Source organism: Andrographis paniculata, unplaced genomic scaffold (assembly GCF_009805555.1).
Source record: "Andrographis paniculata isolate CXL003 unplaced genomic scaffold, ASM980555v1 Contig61END, whole genome shotgun sequence".
In the NCBI taxonomy this organism is placed as follows: domain Eukaryota; kingdom Viridiplantae; phylum Streptophyta; class Magnoliopsida; order Lamiales; family Acanthaceae; genus Andrographis; species Andrographis paniculata.
This window is the reverse complement of record NW_026137597.1, coordinates 2,187,709-2,194,928: the sequence shown is the minus strand read 5'-3', so window position 1 is coordinate 2,194,928 and position 7,220 is coordinate 2,187,709. Positions and strand designations below refer to the sequence as shown.

The following is a 7,220-nucleotide window of genomic DNA, read 5'->3' as shown; positions in this document are numbered from 1 at the left end:
TAAAATAAATTAAAAATCTATCATTTTAAAAAACAATTTTAAAAATATGAAAAATCATATTATTCAAAAAACTCAAGGGTGTGTTTCTTTATGTTGGGTTTGGGAAGATTGAGTTTGGGTTTGGTTTGGATTTGAATTTTTTAGAAGTTTTGGAATCCGCATTTCTTTTGGTATAGTAAGTTTTGTTGGGGTTTGGAGAGTTTTATTGAATAGTGATTTGATAGGTGATGATTGGAGTGATGAGATTTTTAATTTAATTAAAAATAATTTATATTAAATATAAAAGTAATGGAATATATACGAAGAGTTCTTTTTTTCTCCTTTATTATTATTTTTTTCATCCATAACTAAAAAAAAAAAAAAAATTTCGGATCTACTTCTAACCCTTGCTTACAGCTACATGCGGGAAAACAAGCGTGTGCACGGCTATGCATGAGTCTGTGGTTGTTCGGAAACAACTGTAAATGCACCGGACAGGGAAATGCAGCCACATTTGAATGCCGGTGGTCGATTGTTGTTTGTTGTGTGCTTCGCGTAACACCAAAAGCAGCATAATAGAATAAATCAAGCACGACCGTGCTCGTTCCGTATAAGTGGTTGCTTCCCGTAGAAATTGAAGCAGAAAAATAGGCCTAAGTGCACGGCCGTGCATAACTATCCATATTCTTCTGGCTCCCATATGAAACCCTTAGCGAAGAATGAAGGCAACGTCGGATTGGTGTGTACGATGGTCCTATAACAGATTTATCGAAAATTGCACGAATTTACCAAATGGACTAACCAATTAATCCCAAATTGAAATGTAGTTCAACTTTCCTTACTTCTTTACGCTCAACCGCCGGAAACTCTATCCTCCGTCAACGTGCGTCCCCTGAAATCCTTCGCGGCAATCCTCTGCTTCACTCACCGAAGAAATCGCTAAAGTCCCACGATCTTTGCTCTGTGACAAAGGGTGTGAAGAAAATTTGGGAGAAAAATAAAGAGTATGAATGGAAGATGAGAAATAATGGAGGAGGAAGAAGAAGCAGAGTAACGATGAAATGGTGGAGGAGGGAGATATACGTGTAGTCAACGCCCATGAACCTACGTTGCAGACTTTGTTCCCTAGGTCCGCCTCGCGCCAAAATAGTATTCTAAAGTAAATAAATAGGAGGTTTGGGAGGAATTGTGCCAAAAAAACACACCCCAAAACTCTACAAACTCAAGAATAAAAATGATAGAACTTACATTCTTCTTAAATATATATGTGATATATATATAATACGATAAGATAATATAAGCTAAATATATGTAATAAAGAATTTTGCATAATTTTTTTGTTTTTTGTTTTTTGTTTTTTTTTTATCAATTTTCTGAAATTTCTATAAAAGATATTATTTTTATTATTATTTTTTTTAATGTAGTCATCCTAATTACTATGATTGTCATAAATAGATTATTAATTATGTTAAAAAAATATAAAAATTTCAAATTGATATAATTTTTCGTAAAAATCAAAATTATCCATATGAAATTATATATATTTTAATTATAAAAAAATTCAAAAATTGTGCTTCTTGAAATTGAGAACGTCCCACGCTATTCTTTTATATATATATATATATATATATATTAGATTAGATATTATGCTTAACTTATTAAATGTGTGTTCTTCTATCAAAATTTTAAGAAATTATTTAATAATTTTCTTTGATAAAAAATATCAAATCAAATATCTATTTTTTATTTTTATATCATATTAAAAATAAATTTTACATTCAAAATACTACATCACTCTTATTTATATCAATCATACAACTGTTTTAATTCAAAATTTTTACTATTCAAACCCCAAAACAAATTCAAACATACAAACAAATACACTGATAATAGGTAAAATTGTTCATAATTCCCATGCGATTTCAAAATTCTGCGTAAGTACTTTAAAAATTGCATGATACTCCCTTATACTTTAAAGAACGTTGCATTGAACCCCACTCCCACGTAGTCTTCCTTGTGAGATGAGAAGATGGTTTTCTATCAATATTTGTGTTATGATTAACATTGAGTAATATTGTATATGATAAAACCACTGCAACATTATTTTCTATCCATGTTTTTTTGTATGATAGGGGGTTTAATGCAATATTTTTCAAAGTATCATGCAACATTTTTGCATGCAATTTTTAAAGTAAAGGAAAAATTTACGCTGGCTTCGAAACCACAAGGGAGTATGAACAATTTTGCGCTGATAGTATATAAAAAAACTAGCGAATAAACCCGTGCTATGCACGGGTGTATGCATGAATAATATTTTTAAAATTAATAAAGAACATATAGTTTCTCATGTGTATAAAAATATAATTTAAATTTAAATAAATGTAACAAATATCATAACAAAATTTATGATAATAAAAATATAAAATACCATATTTCATACAAATAGAAAATAAAGAAAGAAATATAGTCAGGAAAAGAACTTTCAATAATTTTTTTATTCATTTAAAAAAAAACTAATGTCAAATTATAAGTTTTAATTATGAAGAATTTTCATACTAATGGTCATTCACTATAATAGAGAATGTTATAATTTCAACAATTTAAAAATATAATCATATTAAAAATAATCTAAATAATAAGAATATTGATTATACGAAGCAACAATTATTTAAAATGATATACGAATTGATCGAATTATGATTAAAAGTAAAATAAATTAAGATAATTTATTGAAATAATAGTAAATAAATAGGGATATATATACACATATGAGAATATATATATCAAAATTAAAATAAATTAAACATATAAAATGAAAAACCACTAACTAATTATTTGAATAAGATGATTAAAAAATAAAAGAAATAGAAAAATTATTGAAATAATAAAATATATTCAATCAAATAATAATATGAAATAATTAATTGGACAAAGTAATATAAATATAACAAAATTGCATGCGTTTATCTTGATCCAGTGGACACATCCATATCCTCTTCGTGTATATTTATAAAATCTAATAACTAATATATTTAATTTTTCATGATAAATAAAGACAATAAAAAATAAAATAAATAACATAATGCTACCTTAATATTTGCGGTATTACCATGTTAATTATTCTATCAGAATAAAAGATTATATAACCTCGTCATTTTAAAAATAATTGAAAAATAATATTATTTCTATCCGGCTCTAGGGTCCCATTTACTTTTTGCGTGTTAATATTTGAATATTAATTATTATATCAAAATGTAGTACAAATTAAGAAAAAATTATAAAAATACTTTTATTAGTATCTTATAATACTAAAAGAAGTATATTTGTACACAAAATTATACAAATATAATGATATTTTCAATGTTAAGTATAATGTCGCAAAAAATAAATGTAATCCTTAGAGATAGACGGAGGGAGTATCATATTAATAATAATTTAAATAATAAGAATATTGAAAATATGAAACAATAATTTTTTACAGTAATATACCAATGGATTAAATTATTATTAACAACTACTCCATTCGTCCCAACTCAAAGTAACATTTTTATCATTTTCATATGTCTCATTCCCAAGTATCTCTTTCCTATTTTTAGTAAAGTAATCATACACCAATACCGTTAACTTTTACCTATATTACAAATATATCATTACACATAAAATTACTTTTTAAATAAAGTTAAAGGACAAAAATGTCAAAACCTCTTACACACTTTCACTAACTAATAAAATACTATTATTTCTTAATCTATTACAACACCTCAAAAGTCCCTTTGGACCGGGATGAAGAGAGTAAAATAAATTAAAAAAATTATTGAAATAATAGTAAAAAGTAAGTATATACACACCCGTGTAATATCAAAATTCAAAAAATATAAAATTACTAACTAATTACTTCAATAAGGTGATAAAAAAAAATAAAAATAATACTATAAAATTTTAAAGTAATATATTTAAAAAAATAATATATTCTATCAAAGGCACCTATCAATTATCAATTTTACAATATCAATATAATAATGAATAAACAAATTATCGAAAAAAGAATATAAGATAATAAATTAAATAAAGTAATATATATACAATAATTGTTTACATTCATATTCATATTGTAGATAATAAATTAAATAAAGTAATATATATACAATAATTGTTTACATTCATATTCATATTGTAGAGACACATCATACTCATTTGAATTTAAATTAAACAAAAAATATATACATATTTATATTTTAAAAATTATGAATAATAAATTTGATATCAACTGAGTATGAATATTACAATAAATAAAAGTAATATAAGTAAAAATATGTCAATCTTCAATATCAATAACTCAACTAACAAAAAATAGAATATAGTCTATAAAAAATAACACATATGCAAACTATCAATTTTACGGTACCAATAAATCAATAGAATAAAAAAATAATAAAAAATTGAAAAAATAACTTGAACAAACTAATATAAATACCGTTGAAACATGACTTGGATTTAGTTGTCTACTCGACATGAAATTAAAACGAAAAAGTTGTTTCAATTGGTCGGGTTTTCTTTTCTGGCCCATCTTAATTAATAACAAATGGGCTTAGGGTTTAGGGAGTTTTTGGAGGTGCTTATAAATAGATAGTTATGCCTCATAGTCATATTAAATTGTAACTCTCTGAATCAGTATAATAAAATATATCCGATTCTTGCCAATGGACATAGGTTAATACACCATCACCAAACCACGTAAAACCTCTATATTCTTTATTTGCGTTCTTTCTCGTTTCCACATAACAAGCGGTATCAAAGTCATATCTTATTGATTAAAGATGTCTTTTGAAGAAGTTTAATGGGTTGAATGACTTCATGCTCTAGATGGTCAAGATGAGAGCACTTTTGGTTCAACAGGAATATGCGGCTGCGTTGGAGGGGGAAGACAAGTTTCCTAAAGACACGAATGAGGAAGTAAAGAATGAGATTTTGGCAAACGCTCATTCCGCTATCTTATTATCAGTTACTGATGAGTTGTTACAAGAGATTGTTGATCAGAAATAAACTTCGGGTTATGGGATAAATTGTGTGAGAAGTACCAGAACAACTCTCTCACGAACAGGCTATATCAGAAGCAACAACTTTACACCATCCGGATGTTTGAAAGTACTCAGATAAATGATCATCTTGATCTTCAAGTGATTGTGGTTAAAATAAATGATGAAGATCAAGCTCTAATTTTACTATGTTCACTACCTGGTTCATATGAGAATTTCGTGGATACTATGATATATGGTAGAACTACAATTTCTGTTAATGATGTGAAAAATGCTCTTATGTCTAAAGAATCAAAAACAAAGATTTTTGGGGAAGAGGGTTCTGGTTCAGGTTTGTTTTCAGGTAGAGAAAGACCACAGAGAGGGGTAATGGGAATGGGAGGTCGTATTCAAAATCAAAATCCTCTAGCAAAGATAAGTGTTATCTGTGCAATGAGAAGGGCCACATTAAAAAGGACTATCCACAGAAGAAGGGAAATACAAAAGTTGAGTCTAGTAACATCTGTAGTGCTGTTGTGGTACAAGACAGTTTTGATGATAGAGACTCTGGTGAAGTTCTGACAGTGTGTAGTGCTAGTACTACTAATACCTGGATTATGGATACTAGTGTTTTTTAACATATGACATTCTCTCGTGATCTATTCACTTCTTTCAAGGAGTGGAATAGAATGATGAAGTTAGGTGATGATGGGGTTATGACCACAAATGGAGGAGGATAGAGCAGATAAAATTGTATGACGGTATTGCTAGGAAATTTGATTGGTGGTATGTTCTTAAACTCAGAAAGAATTTGATTTCTCCTAGCACCTTAGCCAAGAATGGTTTCAAATATCATGTTGAAGGTGAGTAGATGAAAGTTATGAAAGTTGCTCTGGTGCTGATGAAGGAAAAATTGCAGTATGAAATTTATTTCTTACAGGACAGTTTAGTGATGAGAACGGTGGCGGTATCCCAGTCCTTGGACAATCATGTTACATGACAAATATGTGGCACCATGGATTGGATCACATGAGTAAGTAGGGGTTGTCTATACTGAAAAAGCAGGATTCATTTTTTAGGGACGTGACATATAAAATTCAAGTATGTGAAGCTTGTGTAAAAGGGAAACAACGCAGGGTGAGGTTTAGCACCGGTCACCACACTTCAAACAAAATTATGGAGTATGTTCATTCAGATTTATGGGATCCTTCTCTGATGAAATCGCAGGACAATTTTTCTTATTTTATCACTCTCATAGATGATTATTCAAGAAAAGTCTGATTGTAAATTTATGAAGACTAAAAGATGAGGTGTTTAGAAGTTTAATGAGTGGAAGACCATGGTTGAAAAACGGATGAGTAAACAGGTCAAGACTCTAAGAACTGATAATGGGTTGGAGTTCTGCAACACTCTATTTGATGATTTCTGCAAGAAAAAAGGTATAGTCAGGCACAGTATTGTACGAAACACACCACAACAAAATAGGATTGCAGAGCGTATGAACCAAACCCCTATGGCGCGTGCTAGGTGTATGCGCATATTTGTTGGTTTATCTAAGCAATTCTGGGCTGAAGCAGTTAACACTGCTAACTATTTAGGGGCGTTTGGGAAAGAGCTTTTTGAAGAGCTTTTAGTTTATTAAACAACTTTAAGCTGTTTGACCAGTCAAAAAACTAATTTACGTGTTTAGTAAATTAGCTTTTTGAAAGAGTTTTTGGAACCCAAAAAGCTAATTTCTAAAAGCTAAACTACCCAGCGTTTTCGAAGAACTTTTCCCTTTAATTAGGCTTATTCCTTATTTGCCCTTAAAAATAATTATTTATTTCATACATATAATAAGTATATTTTTTTATTAAAGTATTTATTAATTAATTTTAATATATTTTATTTACTAAATTATAATTTAATTCTTTTGAATTTGAAATAATTACTATTATTAATTATTACATATAAATTATTTTATTTATAAAATATATAAATTTATTAAAATTAAATCAAATAGAAAAGATATTATTAATTTATTTATATATATTTTTATTATATAAAATTTACATTAAAAATAAATAAGATAGAATAAATTAATAAACAATAATTAACATCATAAAAATATATATGAAAGATTTATTCTCTTATATGTTATACAATTTTAATAAAAATTTATAATTATCTTTTCATAAAAATATATATATTTTTTAAATCTAAAAAATAGAAATAAATATTTTATAA

At 27.5% G+C, this 7,220-nt stretch overlaps 1 long non-coding RNA gene across 1 annotated transcript; it reads right to left on the bottom strand.

Moving 5' to 3' along the window:
- Nucleotides 1–422: 422 nt before the first annotated feature.
- On the bottom strand, nucleotides 423–1,122 carry LOC127260366 (uncharacterized). The gene is made up of 3 exons (XR_007840727.1): nucleotides 1,063–1,122; nucleotides 822–940; nucleotides 423–733 (listed from the first exon to the last, which is right to left on the bottom strand). It is a non-coding gene; the product is annotated as an uncharacterized LOC127260366 (long non-coding RNA).
- Nucleotides 1,123–7,220: the final 6,098 nt, after the last annotated feature.